Genomic DNA, 27102 nt, shown 5'->3' with positions numbered 1-27102 from the left:
ACTCCATAAGAAATCTGTTGACTGTTGCAGCATACCACGTTCCATCATTATCCTTCTAGACAACTTCATAAAGTATAAGGAAAAAAATTTAGGAAGTGAAAAATATGTAATTGCCCCTAAAAAAATGTGCTATATTTTTGTGCTCTGGCATGTTAATGTGGTCACATTACTTTTGGGTCACTTCCTCAACCATACCTTATCCTTTAGTTCATTGGTTACCATACAAGTACACAAACTGTTCCTGAACTCCTAATATTAAATGTGTGGATTTTGCTAAAATAAAACTACTGACTTTATAAAATGGGCTTTTGATTAGTTCTTTTTCCTCAGCACTTCACTTTCTAGTGAGTGGATATTCAGCATATTTCTGCATATAATTATACAGACAGACAATTCAAAGCTCACATTGTACTTCAGTTCAACAGTTCTACATAATTGCTTTCAATCTAAGAATGCTGAAGGTCAATTAAAATGGACAATTACTGAGATTTTATTAGTTCAGTTACAGCTATATAAGCTTTGAAATTTCCAAACTCTTGAAGAAATAAATATGCCTGAAGGTATCTTTAGAAACTTCCATGTACCTTGATTTATGATTTTGTCTTTTGTAAAATAAACATTTTATTTTAATTATATAATTATGGGAACAATGTCATTGTTAAGAAAGCTGAGAGAATCAGCAAAAGACAACTGTCTAGTAGGTGTTAATTTTGCAGTACACTAAGGTAGGATTTCAATCTATACATTGTAGGACAAAAAAAGGAATCTTGAGTCAAGTGGTATTTAAGAACACAGGGTGAAATATAATTACCTGTACTTTACAGATACATCAGTTTTCAGAAAGAGATCCCTCCAGGAAAGTATATATCTGTTTACACATATGAAGTTACTGAGTAATGACAATCTATGTAGCTCAGTGTTTATTTTATTTCTAAACCCTGAGAGAGTTCCCAAATTAGGAACTTTGTAACCCATGTCCTTGAGAGGTCAGTCCAGGAGAATATTGGTGATCTCATATAATCATCAATATGAACATCCATGTAGCTCCTGCTGCTTTACTTTTTTTTGCAACTGGTAGACTTTTAAACTCTTTTAGCTAATGGCACAATTACCAGTGGTCTCCATCTCCATCTACAAATCATGTTCTTTCTTCTCACTCCCTTGTCCAGTTTTGTTACATGAATATCTTCATTTTGTCACTAAATATTCTAAGCTGGATTTGTAAATGATTAAGTGTACACAAAATAATGTTTTGTATTACACAAACTGTTGGTTTAGAGCTCAGTCTGGAATGAGGAGCAATCCACATAGGGAAGAAAATCTCTGTAGAGTGGAAATTCCTTGGACAATAAAATGCTTGAGATGGATTTACCTGTCCCTTTCCTTACACTGAATATTTCACTACTGTCAAGTTGTCTTTGAATTTCTATGGACTTTTATCAGAGTATGAATTAGAGAAAATTCAAATCACCCAACTAATAAATATTTTAAATAATAACAGCTAAACAAATATTTTCCTTCCCTACAGTCTATACACAAGGACAGATTTGATTTTAGTCCACCAGCTTGCACTGTCTCCTTTTTTGTAACAGACTCCATACAGTCTTCCATGGGTCTTCAGGGCATGTTATTGTGTCTCAATCAGATCTCTAAGCTAACATTGTGCCTCTGGGTCTCTTCTGAGGCACGGCACTTGCAGCTTCTCTCATTCCTGTGTGAACCACCAACACCCAACCGAACATCGAGGTGAAGAAGCTTGTACCCCTCTGTTTCATCTGTGACAGATTAGAAAAAAACAAACCGACTAACACTGTAGAACATGACACCCCTATTTCTTCTTACTTTCAAAAATGCAGTTTTGAGAAGTCGTACTTTACTTCATAAAAAAGATGTTACGCCAAACTCTAATGACATTCTAGAGTTCTGTCTTTCCACAGAAAGAAGTTTTCCTCGTGATTTACTCTTCACTCTATCATACAAATCAAAACTTGGTACAATCCACGAACATTCTTTATTTCTTCCAAATGGAACAGATTGATCGTCATATTTATAACTCAGACATCTGTTACAATAAAATGTTCTAGACAGACGTCATTGTTTAAAATTGCCCCCCCCAGGAGCCAGGGGGGTCTAGAGGTGATTGGGTGCCAGGGCAGTCTCCCCTAGAGTGCCAATCACCACTCGTCTTGTTGGCTCCTGTGAAAAATCATATATACACAACCAGCGGAAGTTGTTGGCAATAGGTCTGTCCGGCTGCTACTGTGTCTGCTGCTGTGTGTGTGTGGGTGTGAGAAGGCCAGGGGTGGCAGGGCCCCCTTCTTTCCCCTCCGGGGGGACGGGAGGCCCTGCAGCCCTCAGCTCTGGCTAAGCCAGGGTTGGAGGCAGCATTGGAGTGAGTGTGTGTTTGTGAGGGAAGAAACTCACAAACAGTTGGTAAGAGGGAGAGAGAGAGTCAGGCCTTGCAACCAAGCCCTCTTCCCTCCCCACCTTTGTAGCTAGGCTGCGGAGGGGGCTTCTTCTTTTCCCTCCCCTCTCACTGTAAAGTGGAGGGGAGGCTCAGCGTTGGAGCCGAACCAAAGTGGATGGGCTGAATGAAGCTCAGTGCCAGGGAGATAACCCCAGGTGAAATTTGAGATGGACCAGAGAAAGGCCCAGAGGATGTCCTTGCAGTGATTTAAATGGAGGATAGCCGAAAACTCAGAGGAGGAATGAAGATTCCAAGATGCGTACTGTGACAAGTTGAACTAACCTACAGCAGCACAGAACCGAGGTATGAGAGAGAGATAGAGAATCACACAGCAGAGATGGCACAGAATCAAGGAGAAAGGACTCAGAGCTATCTTCTTGGACTTCGTGAGGAAGAAAGGACTTCAGCAAACAGCTGGAGGTTGGTGGGGGAGTGAACCCTTTTCCCTGAACACTCCCAGCAGAGAAAGACTGCTTTACCTATCAGCCTGAAAGGCTTTTCCTGGACTGAATTAAAGGAGAAGCTTTAAAGGATGATAGAAGTGTGTAATATTATATATATAATTGCTTTTAGCTTGTACGGTATTTATTTGTATAGTAATAAATGTATATACTTCCCCTTTTCCCCTATAGAAGCCTCTTACCTGAAAGTTTGTCTTCGGTGTTGAGATAAAATTGTGGGAAGGGGTGGGGGAAGCCTGGAAATTAGATTTTGGATTTCTGTGTTGGCTCAAACCACCACAACAGATTATTTTTTATCTGTATTATTTGTTTATAGACTATGTAGGGATTATGCTTAATTTAGAAAACAGATATAATAATCAAAAGTAAAAGTATCTGTATGGCATGTTCTGCTGAGATGTACATCTTGGAATGTTCCCTTACATTTAGTTGCAGTAGTCTTTTAAATAAAAACTTCTTTTTCTGCAATTTCCTTTATATAAAATGACATTACATTATCTTACCTTAAATTTTTACCTAGGATTTGGCAAGTTGTAAAATTATGTGAGGAAAAGAGGATGAGATGATTTTGATTCCATAACATTTCTTTAGTTTTGGTTTGTTGTTGGTTTTTGGTTTTTTATTTGTTTGTTTGTTTTATTTTTGGGGGGTTTTTTTGGTTGGTTGGGTTTTTGTTTGTTTTTGTTTGTTTGTTTGTTTGTTTTATTTTATGACCAGAAATGGCATAATGACTTCAGATACAGACAATGACAGTGCTTATATATGTGTTTTGAACTTCATAAAAATGAATTGTCTTATTCCTTTCTTTTTTTTTATTCAAAATTTGCTAAAATCATATAAAACAGCTGTCCTTTCTGCTGAAAAATTACTATTGACAAGAATGTTACTGTGATTTTTCTCATGTTTTCTGGGAATTCTGATGCTCACAAACAGGATCACTTTTTAGATATTTTCTTGTTAAGCAACGTAAAACAGGGAAGAACATAAAAACCTAAAGGAAATCTTTAAATTCATTTACAAAATACCTTTATCCTTATTAATGAAATTTAAACTTTTATCTTAAAATTCTTTGGCTACATTTGGTTACAGGTTTGGAAAGGTCACTTTAAACATTTGTGTCCCACCCCCCCTCTCCCTCCTTCTTACCTTTGTCATGTGAAGATCTGTGAATTGTAAACTGCAATAATAAAGAATCTGTTGAAATGGACTAAATCAGAACATACTGGAAGGACTCTTATTGAATAGTAAATTCAAATGGAAACTAAAATTAGATCATATACCTTAATCAGGTTCAATGAATCTGAAAAAAAATTAATTTTCTTCTAATATCCTCTTTTTTTTTTTTTTTAACTCAAAACATGAACTAAGGAACATTATTACGTAAGAAGTATTGTCAGGGACAAACAGGAAATGTCTAAATTTTAAAGTCTTCCTGTTAAACCAGAGCCCAAGTATAGGTCTTGGGTCTTGGGAAGAACAGAGTTACTTCAGGATGGAGAGGGATGTCAGAATCTTGAATACTTGATTTCTGGTAAAATCTTGAAGTATTGCCCAGTTCTTGAAAAATGGAAATGAGAAAGGAGAAAATTAGAACTGTATTAGGTTTTATCTATAAACATCATCAAAAAAAAAGATTAGTCAAAGAATTGATTTAGAAAATCAGACTGAAAAAGTTACCATTTTGTGGTTTTCACTGCATCACCAATGCGATAGTTTTAGGCCTTCTGGGAAACCAGTTTGTAGGTAGGAAGTGGTCATATCTAGGTATTCCATCCCATTTTTCTACATAAACCAGGGTATAAATAAGAAAGAAAGAGAAGCTTTCGCTCTCTTCTCTTCTGGTGAGGTTCAGGAACAGTAGGTCTCTGTGCTGGTCTCACTTATCTGGAAGTTGAGGCCTGCAGTGACTGCTGTTGTCTGCCATGTGGGAGGTGGAGAGTGCTGTCTCTTTTTATCCCTTTTCCCTTTTCCCTTACCCTTTTTAGAAGCTGTTTGGGGTTCCTGTGTTTATATGTACATAGTATTTTAATTGTATATATCTGTAATATATGTAAAATACATATATATTTTTACTATAGCTTTTGCTACTTCATTTTTTTTTTCCTTTGGAGGGTTTTTGCTGTGGTCTGTTGGGGTTTGGAGGGGGGGGGCAACTACAACCAACTACAACCAATTCTTCCTTTCTCAAGAATTAAAAACCAGGGTTGTTCACTTAACTTTGTCCAAAAGTGAGTGTCTCCTTGATATATATTTGACATTTGGTTCAGGAATTTATGTCTCAAAAATGTTCAGAGCTCTCTTGTAGCTTTATTTAAAGCTCCTGATCAATAGAAAAGTAGTTTTAGGTATTTGACTAAGACAGGAACCTTAGTAGTTTGGGCTGAAGCTTTATTCAAGCATGGTAATAAAAATTCTCAGGCCATTAACAGAGCTGTACAGTCTGTCTAACATTTGAGTATATTATTCATTACTGACATTCTCTCTGCCTGCATAAGAAGCCTAAACAGTGCATCTCCTGCTCTGATGTTTACTCTTCAATCCATAGAACCTCTTCCATCACTTAAAATAATGTAAGCATCTCTGTGAAATGAACAATTCTGTAAGGCAGAGAGATGTAAACCCAATTTTTTTCATGGTGTGTGAAAGTTAAAGTTTGTGTCTTCATGAAAACCATTTTAATACATTTTCAATGAGCTCGGTCAACCATGTTATCTGGTACTACATATACATCAAAAAATATAAGTATAGTAGAAAATACATTTGTTGAAACTACTGCCAAATTTAAGATGAGTAGATAGTTATAATCAGATCAACTTCAAGATTTAAAGAAGAGATATACTTCTGCAATTTCCTAGTCCAAATGAACACTTCTGAAAATCAGAGTTAGCTTAATGCGATAGAGTGAAATATCGTATTTTTGAAGCCTGTTGATCACATATTTTACAGGATGTGATTTTGACATTAGGATTTGTACTAAATTTCTTTCTGATTTTGATCAGATAGTTTAATTCTGGACCAATTCCTGGGATAATGATACTTGCATCTCTAGTAGAAAAAGGTAAGTAAATTAAAGAGTAGAAAAACGGTAGCAAGAAGAGTATTGTTAATAACTTTGAGAAAAAGGATGCTGTTTTTATCTAAAAATGACAAAACTCCATTCTAATATTTCTGAAATGTCATCATGTTGAGGAAAAAACCCAACTCAACCATTCCTGATACAAACAGGGGATATCTACACTTTCATTACATTTGATTTTTCTGCCCTTTTTTGGTGTTAATTTTCCATCCAACAGAAAGAGTTCTCAATACAGCTGCATGAGCACTACTTGTATGCACGCTTATATAGAGAGATACCTGCTTTATAGATCCTCTCTTAATGGTATTTCCCAGGGCTTTTGCTTATGTTCAAAAGAATAATCAAAATAATCATAATGCAATGGTATTTACGCAATGTAAAAAGAAACTAAAATAAAAAACTGTTGAGTTTTCACACTGGATTTGAATTAACCTCAATCTCAAAAGAGTGGGTTTTTTTAATTTTTGTGTTTATCATGATCAGGAAACTACAAACCAATTAAGTGATCAATTTACTACCAAAAAAGCTTGTTTAAATTATTCTGTCATAAAATTAGTAGACCCTATGAGAGATACTTTCCCCCTCTACTCTACCTTTTGAGACTCCACCTGTAGTACTGCATGCAGCTCTGGGGTTCTCAGTACAAGAAAGACACGGACCTGTTACAACGGGTCCAGAGGAGGGCTAGGAAGATGATCACAGGATTGGAACACTTCTCCTATGAAGACAGGTTGAGACCTAACTACAACCTTTCAGAACTTTGAGAGGGCTCCTAAAAATGAGAGGGAGGGACTTTTTACTAAAGGAGATAGTGACAGGACAAGAAGGAATGGATTTAAACTGAAAGAGGCAAGGTTTAGATTATATATTAGGAAGAAATTCTTCACTGTGTGGATGGTGAGGCACTAAAGGAGGTTTCCCAGAGAAGCTGTGGATGCTCTGGAAGTGTTCAAGGATAGGTTGGATGGGGCCCTGAGAAACCTAATCTGATGAATGGCATCCTTGCCCATGGCAGGGGATGTTGGAACTAGGTGATATTTAAAGTTCCTTCTAACTCTAATAATTATATGACTCTGTAATTCTGTGATGTACTGTGGAGAGGGTTGACCTGCTGTTTCTTGTTTTCTCATTTAGAGTACAGTCAGGGTAGGAAATACTTGAGTCTTTTGATAGTCAGTAACTAGGTTGATAATGATGATTCAGGTAAGACGGTATCAAAGCTTCCAAACAAGTTCTCACATTAGAAAAGATAATGTTCTAGGAAACAAATTACACCAATAAAGGCTCAGGTTTCCCAATAGAAACAAGAAGTCATAGGATCATACAAGGATATACATAAATTACTAAGTCATTTATAGTGTTCAAGCATAAAAAGGACAAAATTTGCAGTTGATATAAAATTTTTCAGGGCAGTCAAAAGCAAAACAAAGCACAATGAAATACAGAAGGATGTCATGATTTTGAATCCTGTTTTAAAAAAATGAAGGATGAAATTCAGTGCTGTTAAGCAAAAACTAATGAATACTGAAAAAATATATCTCTAACTTACAATAAAGAATTCAGATTTAGTCATTATCACTTGGTTTTCATATTAAGAAGTGAGATGTACTGAGTATATGAAAATAAGGTGAGTTATGGCGTATTTTCAAAAAATTAGAAATACAGAGAAAATAATATGAAAGTTGGACTCCATCTGATAGTTAGATTCCATGCCCTTAAAGGTCTTTTCCAACCTAAATTAGTTTATCATTTTGTGATTTACTATTTGTCCTAATAAAAAAAATAAAGGGAAACATTTTTTGCACACTATAGTTGAATTGTGGAACCATTCTCCACCACATAGTATAGAGTTTAATTGTATTGAAGAAATAACAGGATAAATTAATGAAAAGTACTTCCATCAATACCTAATAAGTACAATGGTGTGAATGAAATCTCCAGTCCTTAACCTGCAAATTGTTGGAAAATCTAAGGATACATTAATTTTCATTTTTTGTTTAGTTTATTTCTTAGAATTCCTTAGTGCAACTGATGTGACTTGATTGACTGTCCAGACCTTTGAACTGACAGCCATTACCTCTTTTTACATTCTTCTGTGTAATTCAATACATAATATTCTTAGCAAATATATTTGCTTAGTATTCTTAGGAATTTTTTACAATATTTACACTTTTTATAGAAATTCTTTCTACATCACTTTTTGTAACCTTACATATATATCTCAAGTCTGAATAAATGGAAACATTGGGTGTCTTAACTTGTTAAAATAGTTAATAGAATAAATACTTGCAAATACATGTTGTAAATAACATCTGTTTTTCCAGCTATTCACTCTTGAAACAATAATGAATTTCTTTCTCATTCACAAAGATGGTTCTAACAGCATTCCCAGTAAACAGAATCATCATAAAAACATCTCTAGTGATTTCATTATCTGCTACTCTCCTATTCCTAGTTCAACTGAGCTACCAAGATTGGTTTTGTTTTCTTGAATGATTTCACACAGGCTTTCTACATTTCCAAGTGGCAGTAACCAGAATCTTTACTGCAATGTTAACTCTCTTCGTAGTGTATACCATGCCCTAGAGGACTGTAAGAAACACCAGAGAGGTCAATTCAGAGCTGGGGTAGCCAGACACATACAGTCACCTCTGCTACACATTGTCTTCTTAGCTCCATTTATTGGAGGAAGAGAGGAGACAGAAGTACAGATGACATTTTAATAAATGTCATGACATTTCACAGCTGGACCTTCAATGTTTCAGAGAGTTTTGTCCCATACAATATATGACAATCCTTTGTCTCATACGATATATGACATTTGGCCCCAGCTAGGGCCCTGAATGCATCCATGACCCTCAAGGGTTTGGCTGCTGGGGCCGAAGGCTGGTTCTGGCACAGGGTAGCTGGGTGACCTGGAATCATCCTGCGGTAGTGACAAAGAGATGAGAGAAGCTTTATTTGGGCCTTTTGCCTCAGTGCTCAGAAGTTGTTTTCAAGATCAGGTCTTGGCCCTCGGTCCTTGTCTGTGATAGGTTTCTCTTAAATACTCATAAAAGCCAGCACTTTCCTACAATTAAAAGTTAATACCTACCACAAAAACAATTCTAAAAGAGTCCACAAACATAGTGACATTTGTCCCTCAGGCATTTTTTGTGCTTTCCAGTGGGATTTCTCTCATTTGTTTTCATGTAGGGAAGAAACAGCAACAAAATGAAAACCAGTAAGATCAAGATCTAAAAATATTCAATAGTGTATTTCCTTCATATTCTGTATACATCAGTAAATATTAATTTCAGTTTCATATTACTATGGTCTTTAACATACATGGTAATTTTCTTGATGGTGTACTGACACAGCAAGATTTCTTTCTTTTATATGTGAATCATGCTCTCACAAAGTCATCTGTTGCTGATAGCAGAGCTTGCTTGAGACATAATTTCAAGCAATGAATTGTGACCATAATTTTTTGTCAATTCAAACACAATAATTCTACTGTGTGAAAACTGTGATATCGCCATGACCTTTCCATCTTCTGCTTTTTATTCCCCATTTACTGATGATTTCCATGCAATTTTGTATAGTTTAGACTTTATTAGTCTACTTGATAGCTCTACTTCATTGTACATCTTTTTTTTCCGATATTGAATGGACAGTTTATGTAATTCAGGTTTTGACTGTAGTATGCAATTGGTTGCTACAGGCCTGCTACAGTGTCTATGTATTTGAGAAAATGATTAGTAAAAGCTCATATCTTTCCCATAAAATGATGATTGATGAAGACTCTAGTAATACTTCCAAATATATTTATTGTTCTCATGCTGACCAAAGCTGAAGGTCCAGGCATTATCATATACTTCCTCATGTTCATGAACTATTGCATAACTGAATGATCAACAACACAAGTAAGGTTCAAATTTCTATTGAAAATTTAAAATAAAAGATCAATAAACACTATATGAAGAGTTGCAGATTGATTTGAAGGGTACAGTAGGGGTAAAGAAACCCAAAAAATATAAATAAAATTTTTACAATAATTAGAAATATATAGTTCCCTTTCAAAAAGGGTAAACTATTACAAATCATTGGAATTAATGCTCCAAATTCACAAAATCACTTTCAGTACATCTACAGTAAGATGAACAGTATATTACCTTGAAAACGTCAAAGATTGAAATATATATAAATATTTGCAATACAGTGTTAAATTTGGAATGTTTATTCACTCCCAACTTTTAATTTTTTAGCAACCATAATTGTCATTTTGAAATGAGGTATATTTGGGTACACAGTACTTTTTCCTGTATATCCTCTTCTACTCCTTCCCCCAAAAAAGATATTGACAACAACTAGATGTTACTGTTTTGGAGAGAGAAAAGAATGATGAGAGCTTGAATCCTTGATGTGTATGAGATTGGAATTTAATGGGCTTAAATCCTGTAAGTAGCCAGGTCTAGGCTTCACAGGTGAATGGCTCAATCAGTAGCTTTTCATAGTGTATGACAGTAATTACCTCTTAAATTAACTATCTGTTCTTACAAGAATGACACTTTAATCAGCTCTATAGACATTCCAATATTTGAGATACCTTGTGTTTTTTTCTTGTTTGCAGGGGGTAGGTTTTTTTGTTTATTTTGGGGGGGTTGTTTGTTTGTGGGTTTTTGAGGTTTCTTTTGACTCTTCCGTTTTTTCATTTCATTTTCACTTTATTGGTATTACAGGAAAGATGTTTGGGCGGGCGTACTTCCTCATAGTAGTTTATATATCAATGGAAGTTTGCCTCAATAATAATTTAATATGGAAAATAAAGTGCAGAGTCTTTATACACTGAAACCTTTCATCATTCAGATTTTTTCTTAATTTTTACATTAAATCTTTATGTACTGTTGTCCTTAGAAAGATGATAATACCCTACATAGAGTGTTATACATAAAGATTTAAATGACATCTTCAGTCGCTATTTTCTCGATGGCAGTTAATGTCAGGTGAGACATTTGTTTTGCTCAAGTTTAAATTAAAAGTCAACCAGTTAAAATTAATAGAGTTACTCTAGCATAAAACAGAGAAAGATGAGAGCCCCAGAGATAGTGAGCAGAAGGATCATCTACTAATACAAGTAAAAATAAGCAACAAAGTGAAGATTTTGGGGCAAATTTCCAAAAATAGCATAAAACTTTTCTTGGCACTTCATTACACCTGATCTAGAAAGTCCCTGAGAGTCAGCAGTCTGTAAACGTGTGATCCTGAAGAACAGAAAGCAAAATATGGTGAGATGTAGGTAAAAACCTGCACATACTTGCTTTGTTCTTGTGCTACTGAACAGACAGAGGGTGTTGCATCAGTTCCAGATCTGGACATCCATATTTCTCCTAGGTGATGGTTCCATGGGCAATCAGACTCATGTAGACAAGGTAGCCTGTTTATTTGTTGGTGTTGTTGTTTGGTTTGGTTTGGTTTGGTTTTAGCTTGTTTGTTTGTTCTGTTTTGTGATTTTGTTTTGTTACTTTTTTTGTTTTGTGATTCTGTTTGTTTGTTTTTGGGGCTTTTTTAATTAATTTTGTACCTTTCAGTCATTCAACCTAAATTCTCTTCCCATTTGTATTTACGCATTTTCAAAATAAGCATGAGAGCTTCTTAATGAATTCAAGAAATTTCTTCCGGTGAAGAGCATATTTATTGCAGTGAAATTTTTTAATGTTAATAAGATAGTGGAAAAGTGGATGTTTTAAAAAACACTTATGGGCCAGTGAGCAGATGTTTCTAAACTTCCAAAATCATCTAGAACTGTTTGTAGGCAGGAATCAGCAAATAACATTTTTGATTATCAGAAAAAAAAGATAAAAAATAAAGCCAAAAAAACCCAACGCTGCAGCAGTTTTCTGCATGAAAAGGTAGGTAGCATCAAATGCATCAAAAAAGGAAAATTTTATTATTAGTGATTGCTGAAATGCAAATGTAATTCACAGAAATTTGCTTATTGAAAGAGTAAAAACAGGTAAAATATTGTAATCATGAGTCAGTTTGTGCCACTTAGACACAGGAGAGGGTGTGATTTTCCAGGATGGATAACCTTAAAAAGTTATATTAGATCAGGATTTTAATAGCCTTATAAATAGGAAAAGCGGTGGTAGTATATCTGTCTTACATTGAATCCTGGTGAGACCTAATTAACACATGTTGTAATAAAGATAAACTTTATAAAGATTGGGAGAAAAGAAAAAGATCAAAAAGGTGCTGGAAACATATATTTTGACAATGCAAAGGAAAACACATTTCAATCAAATTTATCTCTTTTTCTTGTGTCCATTCCTTCACCAAACCAAGTAGATAAAGTCTATGTTTCCTGGAGCATATCAGGTTGTTTCATGACTTATTGAAGGCCCTTATATATCTTTAAAGTATTGATGAAATGCTATTTACTGTCCAACTGCAGATATGGACTGCTCGAACCATAAAAGATGGGTTAAAAAGCTTCCACACTTCTAGTCAATTAAGTCATGGACAACCTTTTTGCAGAGAAAGAGAACCACAATGCCCATTCTACTCCAAAACTATAAACATCTTTACAGATTGATTGATACAAATTCGATTGACGGTCTTTATTGACTTCTGACAGGAAATGTCAGTGATCCTGGGGCAAAAGAGGTGAGGTCAGATGAGGTGAGGTGAGGTGAGGTGAGGTATAAAAAGGTGACATGAAGTGAGGCGAGGTAAGGCAAGGAGAAAGGAAAGGAGAGATTCAGTGGGTCACACTGAGAAATAAAAAACTGGAAAATATGAATCAAAAATACCAAATCAAAATTAAATATTTTTGTGTTCTGTAGGTTTCTTTTAGGACTTAGATAATATATTTGGTATTGTAATATTTCTAGTATTTATACTGTGTGGTCAACCCTTAAAGAAAATGAGCAGTTAAAGTTGTATTCAACACTCTTTCCAGTAGATATCATTGCCAGAGGAAGTCATAATTTATGCACTTTGTCTTTGACTTTCTTTTTCTCAAAAATAACGTTTGGTTGTGACTTGATTTAGATTTTCATACATCTGGCAGTGATTTATTTCCTGCTGATAGCTAGTGATCATTATCAAAAGTATAAATAAATATGTAAATATACACTGGAGAGTGTGTTTTCAGAAAAGTTACCCATTTCTCCACACTGAGTTGGAGATAGTGATTGATTTTTGACATAGAGATTCTGTGTTCTTATATTTATGTTGTTTCACTACTCACAGCAGTATTTTTTACACTTACTAACTGGATTTAGTTATCATAAACTTTCACAATTTTTACTTAGTGGTGAAAAGTATGTTTATTTGTTAGTGCATAAATAAGCAAAACTTGAAAAATACTGTGATCTAGTAAACCAAAAAGTATAAAGAGAACTAAAACATTAAATTGCTTATTCAAAAGTAATTATTTTCCTTAGGAAGTAAAATTAAAGAATACTGTTTTATGAACCTTTGCTTATAAGGAAAATGACTACTTTAAAACTCTTTCTTCAAGGTAAATAAGAAAGACAAGAACTAGTCAACAGAGAATTCGAACTTTTCTTTGCCCCATTAATTATGGGAGTGAAAATAGACTACTTTTCTTTGGCAAAAAGTTGATCAATGCAGTGTTAGATAGAAACATGCAGATAAAAAGTTAGTGAACAAAGAAAGCAGACCAAAACTAGGGCAAGCTGAGTATTTTAAGAGCAAACCTAAACTTTTCCTGAGCTCCATATCTGATCAAATGTTTCTTATAGTCTTATAGTGTCAGCATTTTACAAGAAATTCAGGACAAATCCAATACTCAAACAAGTTCATATTAAACACTGCCTAAGCAAAATAGCAAATACTACTATTCCATTCCAGAAAATCTTTATGAATCATTCACTGATACCGCTTTGTCCTCATTAAGGGCTATCAGTTTAACTTTCTTTTTTCATACTCATGCTCATACCTGTATAGAATGGCAGCTTCTATTATGACGAAAACACAAAATATTTTTGTAATATGGCAGTGGAAGTCTATTATTGCGGTTACCTTCTACAGCAAAAGTTGTAAATCCACTAACAAGACCAAGAGATACTACTCATCTGTTCCATAAATATTATACAACTGTGACTTTTTGCACTAATTCTAGTAAGGAAAAAGAGTCTTTTAAATCATAGGGTCTTTTAAATCATATAGTCTTTTAAATCAGTATAGATTTAATATACAACATCTCTTCTGAAAGAAAAGCATGACCACCCATGCCAGCGATCATGTTTGAAACTACCAAAACAATTATTGTGGAAATTTTTCCAGTTTGCAGATCACATGCCCAGAGCTTTCTGTTGTTATTTCTACATCCTGCATAAACAGAAACCATAACAAACTTTTAAGAATTTAAACCTATTTTTTTTTAATGAATAAAAGTATCCATGACCAATACATCTCAATATAAGCAGAGTTCAATCAGAAATTAGTTGGATTGTATATGTACACACATACACACACGCATACCCAGAAATATAAACATAGATTTGTCTTCCCACTAATGCAGTCTATTTTAACTTTAGCTCCAATAAAGAAATTTAATAAATTGTTCGATTTTAGTTCCAAAATGGAAATAAAAACTTGAAGGTGTTCGTACTAGTGCTTTTGGTCTCTCTTGCTTGACTAGTCACAGATATTTGGCTTATCTCTTTTCTACTGAAGGTAAGCTTCAGCTTATGTGATAGACAACTTATATTAAAGCCAAGGTCAAAGAACCAAATGGAGATATTTTCAAAGTCTAATGCGGGTTTTCTCAGATTCCTCCTTTAAACTCACCAGCAAGAAAGCCAAAAAGATTGTATAAGAAAAAGGATCAAGTGCACTAGGAGAATCACTAAGTGTCATCAAAAATGTTTTCAAAATTTACCAGATTCTTATATCTACATTTTATAACTAATTCAGTCCTTAATTCAGTGGTTGGAACTATTGTTCTGAATAGTGTCTTCCTTATTTTGGAGAACTGAATTCATTGTCTCCAAACAGAGAGGGAGATAAAGAGAACAGCTGCAAAGAGAAACATGACTATTCAAAGGAGTTTTCAGGGTATGTAACAAAATATTTAAATAAATAAACCAAAAAATAAACCCTAATCCTATTGTTATACGGATTGGATTTTAGATGTTTTGTCTACCAAGCTGTCTGTGATTTCAAGTGACAGCAAGGCATGGAGATGTAGAATTGGATCATTAGAGATCTGTATCAGTGCCTGGAAAAACAGATGATGACCTCCTGCTCTCTAGGTGCATATTTTTTGTGTTGCTAATGCTGCTGTCATTTCTATTTGCCTATCACATGTTGCATACACCTATGAGGTTACATAAATAATGATCAGTACATTGTAGGACACCAAATTTCATGTATTGATCCTTTCAGAGTGACAGTCATTTTCTGTTTCACTGCTTTAACTGCTATTAACATTTAATGTCTTTTTAAGATTTTCCATTTTTAATAAGGAGAACAATAATAGTAATAATCATAGTAGTGATAAAAATAATGATAACTACTGATTATTTCATGTAGCATCAAACATTGGAACAAGCTGTCCAAGGAAGCTGTGGAATCATTATCCCTGGAGGTGCTTAAAAAATGTGTGGAAGTGGCACTTGGGGGACATGGTTTAGTGGTGAACATGGTAGTGCTACATTAGTGGTTGGACTCAATAATCTTAGAGGTCTTTTTCAGCCTCAATTATCTTATGATTCTACAAAAAAAAGTGTTTAAAACAATTTAATATTTGTCCCTAGGAGTTAGGAAGGTCATTTTTAGGAAACTACTTTGTTGTGGGGTTATGTATTGAAAATGTAGAAGTCAGGTAAATGAAGTGCATGAAATGTTAAAATAACAAACTCTGTAGGTATATGATAACTTCATTCTTAATCCCCTAGAGAGACTTGAGTAATTTACCAGCTGTAGTGTTTATTTGCTAAAGTTCTTCTCTCTTTGGGACATGGTATAAAGATAAAAATATAAATATAAAAAGAAGTCAAATGTCTCTTAAGTTATACTGCAAAAAAGCAGAAAGCTTTCAGAACAAAACTATAATGTGGAGCCTAGAAAAGACATCACTAGATCCCTATTTTTTTGGTTTTGCTGAAGTGCACTTTTCCATTACATGTCTTGAAAGAGTTTCTTCACATTTTTTGCTTAGAATTCAAGTATAATTCCCTTAGGAGAACTAAATATTTATTTGTTTACTTATTTATTTAGGGTATTTCCTGGCATACAGTGATACAACACCTGGTAATGGTTTAACAATGCACCAAGAAGTTTTAGTTTTGACATTAATAAATATTTCCTTACCAAGAAGGAGACCAAACACTGGAACAAGTTTCCTAGAGTGATGGTCAATGACCTAGACCTGTCATTGTTTTAGAGACATTTGGATAATGATTTTAATATTATGTTTTTACTTTTGATGAGCCCTGAACTGGTCAGACAGTTGGACTAGATGATCATTGCAGGTCCCTCAAAATTGAAATAATCTATTATATTCTATTTAATTACATTTAGGCTTTCTATTTATTTATTTTACAAAATCACTCTTAATATTCTTATTGATATTTTGTAAATTATAAGTATGTCCCGGTGTGGGTGGTCATGGTATTTAATTGAGTCTAGGAGTCAGAAGTTATGCATTAAAAAATATAGTGAATAATGATTAATTGTTCTATTCTATTAAATTAGAAACTGTTTCCATACAAATACCTGATTCTGGACAAGTAACCCACAAACTGTTTTGCTGTAATTTTATAACCCCAATATAATTTGAGAGTGGGAGAAAAATATTCCATATATGGTCATTTGATGCTGCAGGTAGGTAGTAGGTTCATTGCAGTGTCTTTTCCTATACCCTGGAATGACGTGGTCCAAGTAGAAACATTGAATTACTGAAGTGTACTGTAAAATATCTATTCATTTCATTGTGCCAAAAAAATCATTTTACTGTATATATTCTTTATTGTACCATTCCTTTTGTTGTACCTTTCTATAAAATGTCTATATTTTTGTCCTTGCCTATTTTATCCTATTTTATCTTCCTTCTGCTTCTATCTGATATGCATTTTTACATTAATCTAGTCACTGGAAATAGATTATTAAGGATAGCTTGAAATCTAGTCACAAAATGCCTAATAATTTATTAAGACATCAGCAGGGATACCAAGAAGAGCTTAGTAAAACACTCCAGTGTCACATGCCACTCTTTCGCCTGTTAAGATGTCCTACTCTCCACACAAATCACACTGTCATGAAGTTTCAGTGCAACTGTCCCAGCTACTTATAAGATTCAAGATGTGTATACAGACAGCACTGTGTCTTTCCCACCATGTGCAACTCCAGAAGAAATCTGTCTGGGAACGCTGCAGCCTGAGAATGGTATGCTGCACCAGAGAATGGTGTGCTGCACTGATCTAAAGGAGACAGCACGGAGAAATGTGATAACACTAAAGGCTAAATTTATAGTAGTCAAATGAACATGTTTGGGACTGTTGTCTGGCACTAATACCTACTGGTATGGGATCGCAAGCATCTGAAAAAGTGTGATCAGTGTAAATTACCCACTATTCTTTAGCTCATGGTATCTCCAGAGCCCTACTTGGAAACTGATTGGAAACATGCCAGTTTGTTCATGGCAAAGTGATGTTAGGAATCATACTGACAATAAAACAGTACAAATGCTTTCTATGTACATTAATTGCAGTAGTGAATCTAAGTAGGAGATGTCAGTTATGAGGGTTTTGATGGAGATTTCAAAGAGAATAAGAAAACAGTTTTCAGAATCCTAACATAAATACACAACTCTTACATGAAGACAACAGCCCATGCAACCTGATCCTCTTCTTCCTCTCCAGCTGATGAGCACTGAAGGTGGTTAGTCTTCACTTAAGTAGCTTAGACATTCAAGCTGTCCAGGTATTGGTCCCAGGCCTTGACCCCCTCCAGTTGTTGGCTTCCAGACTTAGAGGCCCCTCAGATTTGCAGTCTCACTCCTGGTTTTGGTACTCAGACCTCTAATCCTATTTGCTGTCTAGTCTGGCTTGAAATTAGCTCGTTTTCACAGCTCAGAACAGAGAGTGCGCTGACAGAGAAGATAGAAGAAAGATTCAATAAAAATGCAGCACTGACTGTAGTGGTCAAACAGAAGTTAGTGAGACAAGCTTATGAACCAGCAACCTATTTATACCTAGTTGGTCACTTTTAAACCTTTCTCCCTGTTTTTATTATCATTGTATTATTTTTATTATCAATTTCTCATAAAGCATCAAATGTAGCACAATCCCTCAGTGTTATGTAGTTTATTTCTGAACATTTAGTCATCACTACAAAAGAAATATTATATTTAAAGACAAGAATAAAAAGAATGATTTTGATATAATATGCTTGATTTCTGTATTAAATATTCAATATACAATTAATTAGATTGTTATATTTTGCTTACATGGTTGTGCATTATTCATCCATCTCTTAATATTGTAACTGAAACTTCTACTTCCACTTTGACTTTTCTGTACACACTTTTACAAAATATTGCTCTTATACAGCCTTTATATCATTCAGATTTATAGAACAATTTTATTTATCTTCATTTAACTCACTGAAAGTCAGTGTCTGATGCAGTATTTCTTGAGAAGCTGAAAAATTTGAAATATGGGGGGAAATATATTAGAAATGTGCATGTATTGTATATTATTTAAATATGATACAAGCATAAAATACTATTATAGTGAAATTAAGACTGACAGCACATATCAACTCTCTTGGTTATTAAAAAAAAAATTATCAAGATATTGTATTTTTCTCAAAACAATACATTACAAATACAGGAAATTCAGTATTAAGTTCATCCACAGAGGAAGAAAAAACAGGAGAGATAAGCAAAGCAATCAACCTATTTAATTCTAATTTCTTGTTGTAGGTCTGTGTTTATTGATACGGTGCTTTACTGCTTGTGAACACAGGGTTTGTCTCCACTCTTTCTTCCATATGTGGACAGTGGCTGGTGTGTCTTGTCATCCTGTGACATCTGCCAGAGACAAATTCGGATTTTAAGTGGGACAGAATAATTCCCTCAAGAAACCTCTTTCAATAAAAAGAGCATATGATGTTCTTTCTATCCTGTCCCAAAAAACAAAACCAAGCACATAAAATTAGATGGGATTATCCAAGTGGCATGTTATATGACATCCAACAAGGAATAAGGTCATTGATCCTTTTAAAACCAGTGACATTTGAGCCAGATAATTAAATTCTGAGTGCTTTTGACCTTTATCTAATCTCACTTATATCTTAACTGTTATAATAAAGAAAACTGTTGCCTGCAGGCAAGCTGTAAAGCAATGATGAGTTTCATGAGTTGTCTGGCATAGCAGTGATCTTCTTCTTATTATTGTTGGAAGGCTAGAGTTAGTCCTCATAATTATAAACATCAGATGTCATTATCAGTACTTACAGCCACAATAATCTTTTCTTCCTCAACTGTGCTTTTTAAATAGCATATGAGTTAATTTTATCTGTATAGTGTTTTAAGCATGCAGTGCTTTTCCATTTAGATTGACAAATAGAATACTAAAAACAGTGATAAAATTATGTGTTTAAAACAATTATATAGTTTAAAATGTTTATACTAGAGATGTTACTTAATCACCAGGACTGTAAAGAAAAGTAACCTAAATACTTGTTATGGATTTCTTCTTCCACTTCTTCTTTTAGTTATTTCTTCATCATTTTTCTCCTTTCTCCATCACCTTCCCCCTGCAGGTCTGTGGAAATTTAGTGTTACCTATCAAAACAGGTATTGGGATCCAAAAGTGCATCTGCTCTACTATATAAAGAAATATGGAGGTGTTCACAACTAAAATAGCTCAACTTGGATTATTTTAAAAACTTTATTCTTACATCAGTTCCCAATTAGTTCACCTCCTTTTTGGCTTGCTGAACAATAACACTTTCTCCAAAATAAATTTGTGGGAATGGGACTAGTCTCTAAAGACACAGATCCAAGACAATCACTTTCACTTATCTTGGACACAAACCACTAATCTTTTTTCACATTAGCATGTATACACAACCAGAGATATAACTGCATCTTTCATGATGATCGGTTATATTTTTCTAATTGATATTCTCTGTTACCCAACAGATATTGTCATATTTATGTCTTGTAGGCATCAGTGACAGACATGTTAGCTAGTAATCACCAAACCATTTGAAATGGTTGACCAAGTAGTTTTCGACAGCAAAGAAGAAAATCTGTTGGTCCTTCTCAAGAAAATAGAACTGAAATCTCAGCAAAGGCCCCCCATTTCTGTCTTCTGATTAATACAGAAAACTATTTATTTTGCTTCATCAAACAAAACAAGAGAATTGATTTGCAACAGTCATATTAGCAGAATGCAAAATAATACAGTAGCAAAAAATTAGTAGTTACTGTATAATTTTCTGTCAAAACCAAGTCTACCAAGACTTCAAGGAGATGCCTTTCGGGGAGGCTTCTGCATCCTCCCTCAAAAAGGCGGTAATGATTGTATGAAATGGAGAGCAGTAGCAAGTAGTGTCATTCAGGAGTTGTATTGCAACTGGTATGGTTCAATACCTTTAGTAGTGACATAGGCAGTGGGCATAATTTACTATGTTCTTACACTTGTGTCAAGTGTTTATTTACTTATCCTTTCCTCTCTTCCTTCTGAACCATTCTCCTTTTACTAAGTAGTTTACGGAACTGGATGTAAATAGACTGAAAAGTGAAGACTACTGTTCCAAAACAGATCTTTCACTTTCATGTGAATGTGCAATTTTTGCTTTGTCAGAAATGTGACACAAACAAAATTGCTTTCCAACAGCTTTTTCTCAAAGATGTCTCAGTAGGCTTGTTCAGTTTTGTAGTTCATTCATCTCCTCATCAGAGATTACACAGTGATAGAATTTCTTTACATTTTTATTGTGTGCTTTTTTATCACATAGAATAACCTCTGCCTGGGCATATTCAGAATCTATCCTCTCTCTAATTTAACCAATTTGAAATCTTTCTGATATATAACTCTCACTTTAATATTCTCTTAAAAAATATGACAGTGATATTTTATGTCTTACATACTCACAGCTTTCGAAATGAATGTCTCACTCCCATCTGTAGAAAAAAAAAAAAAAAAACACAGCAGGAAAAACCCCTAAACCAAACTTTTTATTTCATGCTGCCTAGCTGTCTTTCTGAGTGCATCTAAAACAAACATCCAGCCAAAGTCTAACGACATTGTGACACAACAGCATCAAGAAAAAATTATAGTCCATACCTAATTGGTTCTAAAACAGGTAAAACAAACAAACAAATAAACAAATAATAAACAAAGAATGTCAAAGAATGAATATACATACTCAAATTTTTGTATTGTTTCTAGATCATAGTTTGTAGTTTAATGTTTAATCAATGTAAACTAAATAGTTTCAGCTGAAATTGTCCTGTATGTTTCTGTATCTTGAAGTATATTAAAAAAGAACAGTCATCTGTGCTTTTTATGTTGCTGAGTTCTAAATATTTTTCAAAGTCAGAGAATGCTGAAAGAATGAGGTACTGTCCTTCTCAAGACAGTGAGAGAAACAACAAATAAATGAAGGAGACAGATAATTTCTTTGGCTGTGGTAGATCAGTATAATTTTATGAAGTTTAAGGGCCATCTGTTATTGTAGAGGTTCTAGTCTTTAAGAGTTAGAAGAGAGATGGTGAAATCTGTAGCAATTGATTACACAACAACTATGGAATGTGGGAGAGAAAAACCGATTCCTGGAAACATTCAATATCATGTTGGACAGGTGTCTGAGCAACCTGACCTAGTTGAACATGTCCCTGTTTATTTCATGATGGTTGTACTAGATGACCTTCAAAGGTCCCTTCCAGCCCAAACCATTCTATGATTCTATTATTGAATTTAAAATTAATTCAAGGTGAGGTTGGAATGCTATGTATAATTTTGTTTGCAGAAAGTACAACTGTGTTTAAAGCATATTTTTTTTAATTCTCTGGACTATGAATACAATAGTTAACTAAGATATGGCTACATCATTCACAATCAGATATGTGCTCATTATGGCCATATCTAGCCAGTTGGATAAAAGTTGGTAGAAATAATGAAACAACTGATTGCCTTACCCTGTCATCTAGATAAAATTCTTGCTTCTAGGTAGAAAGGCCAAGATACTCTGGATTGTGCTATACATCACGTTAACATAATTCCAAATGAATGTAACTACATGGTTTTTGTGCCCCACTGTTTCATACCTGGCATAATGACACATATATGTCTTCATTCACAGAAGGCACACTCCTAGAAGTCTTGCTGGCATTGAACAAGATATGAGAACACTCGAAAATCACCCCCAAAAACCAACTTAGGTTTTTGGAATGTTATGCATTGTTAGCAGTAAATCAATACACAAGCTGAGGAGAGTTAAGCAGATACACAAAAGCTGCAAGAGAATACCATATTTGCTTATGTACAAAAATCAAATTAACACTGTTTCACTGCAAATCCGTTCAAATGCACATTAGCAGTAGGATGGTAATAGATGCTCAAAAGGATTTGTGCATTAAAAATACTAGTAGATACGAGGGGGTCAAGGGGTGGATGTATCAAAAGACCTTGTTATGGTTACATTCCATTAAAATAATAAATAAATGTTCTCTTTAATACTTATTTAAACAGTAGAGGTCAGAAACAAGACACTTTTATAAGAAAACACACATGTTTCTGTGAGACTTCATAAATCATCATAGGCAAATGATTTTTTAGACAATTTACAGTTATTCAGATAGTAGCAGTAGTTCAAGAAGATTAAATACATATATATAAATACATACCAAAATATGGTAGTTTTTTTCCTTATACCTTGTAAGTATTCATTGCATATTACTTCAAAGCAGTATGTAGCAGCTGAGTTGTTGCAATCAGTCTCTAAATTATGACACCAGTATCAAATGAGAGTTGACCAATATCACTGTTTCACTTAATTAGTTAATTTTCCTGTCCCAGTTCCGTCACTGATTTTGAAATCTTCCACAAACGTCATGAATTTTCAGTGTTGTAGAAGATTGTGCAATAATCAATCTAATTTTTAACACTCTGTGTGCTGTATAAGGAAGCATTCAGATTATTTGCAGTTGTATGTAAGATACTCTGTAGCTTATCTGAGCTTTCTACAAGCTGAAACAAACTTTTCACTTAAAACAGTGCTTAAATTGAAATGTACCCACAAACAGACATAAATCCCAAACCAGTTATGTCATGCCACACTGCTGAAGTTAATTGAAGCCATGTATTGTTGAGGAAAACTGTTGTTAGACATCAATAATATCTAGATTCATCAAACTCTCTTTCCTGTGTATCTTTGGTAAATAGGGCAGATAACTGTTTTTCTCTAAAATGAGGGATATTGAAATTCAGTCTCTTTGAACAAGGATGTGAGCACATACTAATCTTTGAAGCTCAGTGTACATACTAGAGTATGTCAATTATGTTATATAACTGTTGATAAATAGATAAGACAGATAAGTTCCATTTAAATTTCCAATTCTGCAAGAATGAGAATTTCCTGAAAAATCCAGTTTCAAGATAATCTCTTGAGTGACGTGCATATGCCGGAGTGGCAAAGTCTATTAGACACATTAAAACATCTGAAATATGTCTTCTATCTTTCCCAGAAACCTAATGAAAAAGGAAAGGATAACTGCAGCCAACCTAACTTTTTTTTTTTCCTCTTAATATCTTACTAAGAGTCAATGAAAGGCTATAATGATAAATGATTTAAATTAATTAACAGATTATATTAAAATCTAAGTGACCACATTGCAAATAAAGGTATTACCTGGAGAAAGGTAACTATTCTACTTTTTTTCTCTAGTAGTGCTATTCCATAGTTGAAAGCTCTCATATATTCCATAGCATTTTCAATTTTTAAAACTGTTTGTGTAGTTTCATTTTTTGTGATTCTCTTAAAAATTATTTCTCCTCGCTCAGAATTTACATTTTTTCCAGTATTTAAAGCCTAACATATCCTACAAGAAATGTGCATAAGGTTTGATCTTTGAAATGCTGGAATCAATGGAAAAAATCTCAGTTCATTTTATTAAAATGATCAAACCCTAAGGTAAGTTTTTTCCTTAGGCTTGTATAGAGAATTTTACCAGCTTTCTAGTCATTAAGGTTTCTGTTCTGAGTTCCTTCCAGTTATCAACATATTTTGCTAATGGGATCTCTATGAGTAAGTATATCTTGGTGAGCAGCTCTACCTGAAGATGAGATGGGAGGGAAGCGCTGATTAATTCCTGGCAACTGGCTTCTCTTTTGTCTACGTATTTAATTGGTCTGGCTATTTTTGTCTAGTTTGTCTGGCTACGTAACTTTTAAATAGCTGCCTAAATTGGTGTTTCTACAACTCTGCGTTCTCTGGAAACACCAAAATTAAGCAAAGTACCTGTTAATGCGTTTTCAATTAAGAATAAGATAAATACTACTACACAAGAACCTTTAAGTACTTATCTACATTTTGTAAGGGTCAAGCCTAAGTGATTTGTTATGTTTTCCTGAAATGTATCTTTTCTTGGTACCACATTTTATTTGGAGTTATAATTTGGTTTTTCTTGTTTAGCATTGTTTGATTATATTCTGCTTATTATTCTAATTTTTCCACCTTTTTTTTCATTTTTTTCTCAAGCTCCCAGTTATGTTTCACATGCAAATTCCATCAACATACTGTTTGTCTGTTCTTTCAGGTTGTTAATGAGAAACAGCTCAATTGACAAAACCGTAGCTGACTGACTGCAGACAGGAGAAAAACAATTTATAGTGAAATATGCAGATATCACGTAACAGCAATTGCCTTGTTTGATGTAGAGCACATGCTGTCATTATGTATCACTTGTTAGCTACTTCTTGCTTACTTGTTTCTTATTTATCTTTGTTACTTTTGCTTCCAAAGTCTAAATTATACAAGAGCTCTGATGTTTTTCATATATATTAAAAATAAGAAAATGAATAAATAGTCTGATAAAATGATAGTAATTTTTTTAAAAAATAATAAAATGTAAAATTTGTTTAATTAAAGTTTTTCTTGAAGTCTAAATAAGGATTAGGAGTAAGCAAAAGATTAATTGTACAGAATTAATCTCCATTTCAGAGGTGTGGATATATTACTGTTAGATGACGTGTTCCAACTTCATATTAGTGCTAATTCTACAGAATTCACTGTTTCAATGTCATCTTCCAATCATCTTGCAAATGCTATTTTACTAACAGAACTGTGTTGTACAAAGGCAGTTATTGTTCCATTTGGTGGCACAAAAGGACAATTTACTGCCAGTTACTGGCTACAGTTTTGATGAACAAGATCTATTACAACCTAAACTATCACAGATTTTAGTTCATGATGGCAACATTAGTCAAATTTTTTGGTTTTCTTCTTCTGAAAAATCTATTCAGTATTAATATATGATTGATTAATAGTCATGATTCCTGATGATTTCTCATCCATTTCTAATACATATCATTTAGACCAGATTGCTCAGGGTTGTGTTTTAGTTGGATTTTGAAATTTACTTCACAGGTTCCTTGGACAAACTGTTTCTTCTCAAAATAGCCAAGTATTCTCTGTGTGTGTGTGTGTGTGTGTGTGTAAATTTAATTTTGTGTATGTCAGAGTATAACCATTGCCTTTTGTCCCCTCAGACCGCCAAGAAGAGTTTGACACTGCCTTGTTTGTATCTCTCTCTGCTTTGATAAGATCTCTCTGAGCCTTCTCTTCTCTAAGATGAACAGACCCAAGTCTCTCAGCCTCTCCTTGTATAACAGATGGTCCAGTACCCTTTACTCCTCTTCGGGGTAGACCAAGCATCAACCAAACAAAAAGAACAAAAAGAAAAATGTCCACAGTCTCCATTGTCTAAGTTTCCATTTACGACAGGTCCATAGTTCACTGTGGGCTATGTACCTCCGGTGACACTTTCTTACATGTGACAAACCTTGGTCTGCTTCAAAGAACTGAGAATTTTCCTTAAACAACCTTCTCTGTAGCCTGTGCTCCCACTGGACTCACCAGTAACACTTTATCCTGCTCTTGCTTGTGGACATCCACAGTTTGGGGTGGGTCTAGTGGTCCTCTATTCTCTGCTTTAATTTGAAGTGTTTTCCTAAATTTCTCGAAGCAACAAAACTGGTCCTGAAGCCAGTGACTGTACCAGAAGCAACGCATATGCACACATTCTCCCACAGATATGTTTTGTCTCAGCAGAGAAAATATTTTACACTGACAGCTGCATTTGATATTCCTCACATGCCTGACGATCTTTCCTCTTGAACTGTCCTGTTGTCTTTCCTTGGGATAGGTTCTTCCGCGAGCTGCTAGCTGACTGTATAAAGTGCTTTCTAAGCTGGGAAAAGGCTGGAATTGTTTATAAATTTAATCATCACACATTGCAGGGTAATTGTGTCACTTAAAACAGAAAAGCTTCCTCCATTTCTTTCCTAAGCTTGAAACATTAGGCTTCTGTTGGATCATTTGAATTTGCAAGGCACATCTGTGTTAAATTTGATGCCCTGCACAACACATTCATGCTAATTACCAAAGCCTGTCCATAGCAGTTGCTTTTTGAAATATCTTGTTAGTGAACTTTTAATTTTAAAGAAATTTGCATTTTTCAGGAGATGCATACAAACATTTTAATGCAACTAATGTGAAAACAAACAAAACAGATTCTTTTCCCCCTGGTGGAACACAGCTTTCTAACACTACCCTGGTGTTCACAATATAATTTTCAGCCCACTGACACTTTGAGTGGGAAATTCAATTCACTCAGGGACAGTAGAACTGTCTCAGTAAAACTATTTTTCTACATTGATTACAGAGGGTGACTGTATTTTAACACTGATGCTTCAGTTGATTAAAGTACATTCAAATCTGAGGGAAAAAAAATGTCTAGTTTTAACAATCTATTTTTATTACTCTATAAATTACATCAGTAGACTAAGTGAAAATCATTTTCCTGCTTTCAGAAATTGACTTGCAGTCACAGAGGAAAATCAATGGAGAAT

This window comes from Corapipo altera, unplaced genomic scaffold (assembly GCF_003945725.1).
Source record: "Corapipo altera isolate COAL_440 unplaced genomic scaffold, ASM394572v1 0, whole genome shotgun sequence".
Lineage (NCBI taxonomy): Eukaryota > Metazoa > Chordata > Aves > Passeriformes > Pipridae > Corapipo > Corapipo altera.
The sequence above is the reverse complement of the archived record's forward strand: the minus strand, read 5'-3'. Positions refer to the sequence as shown.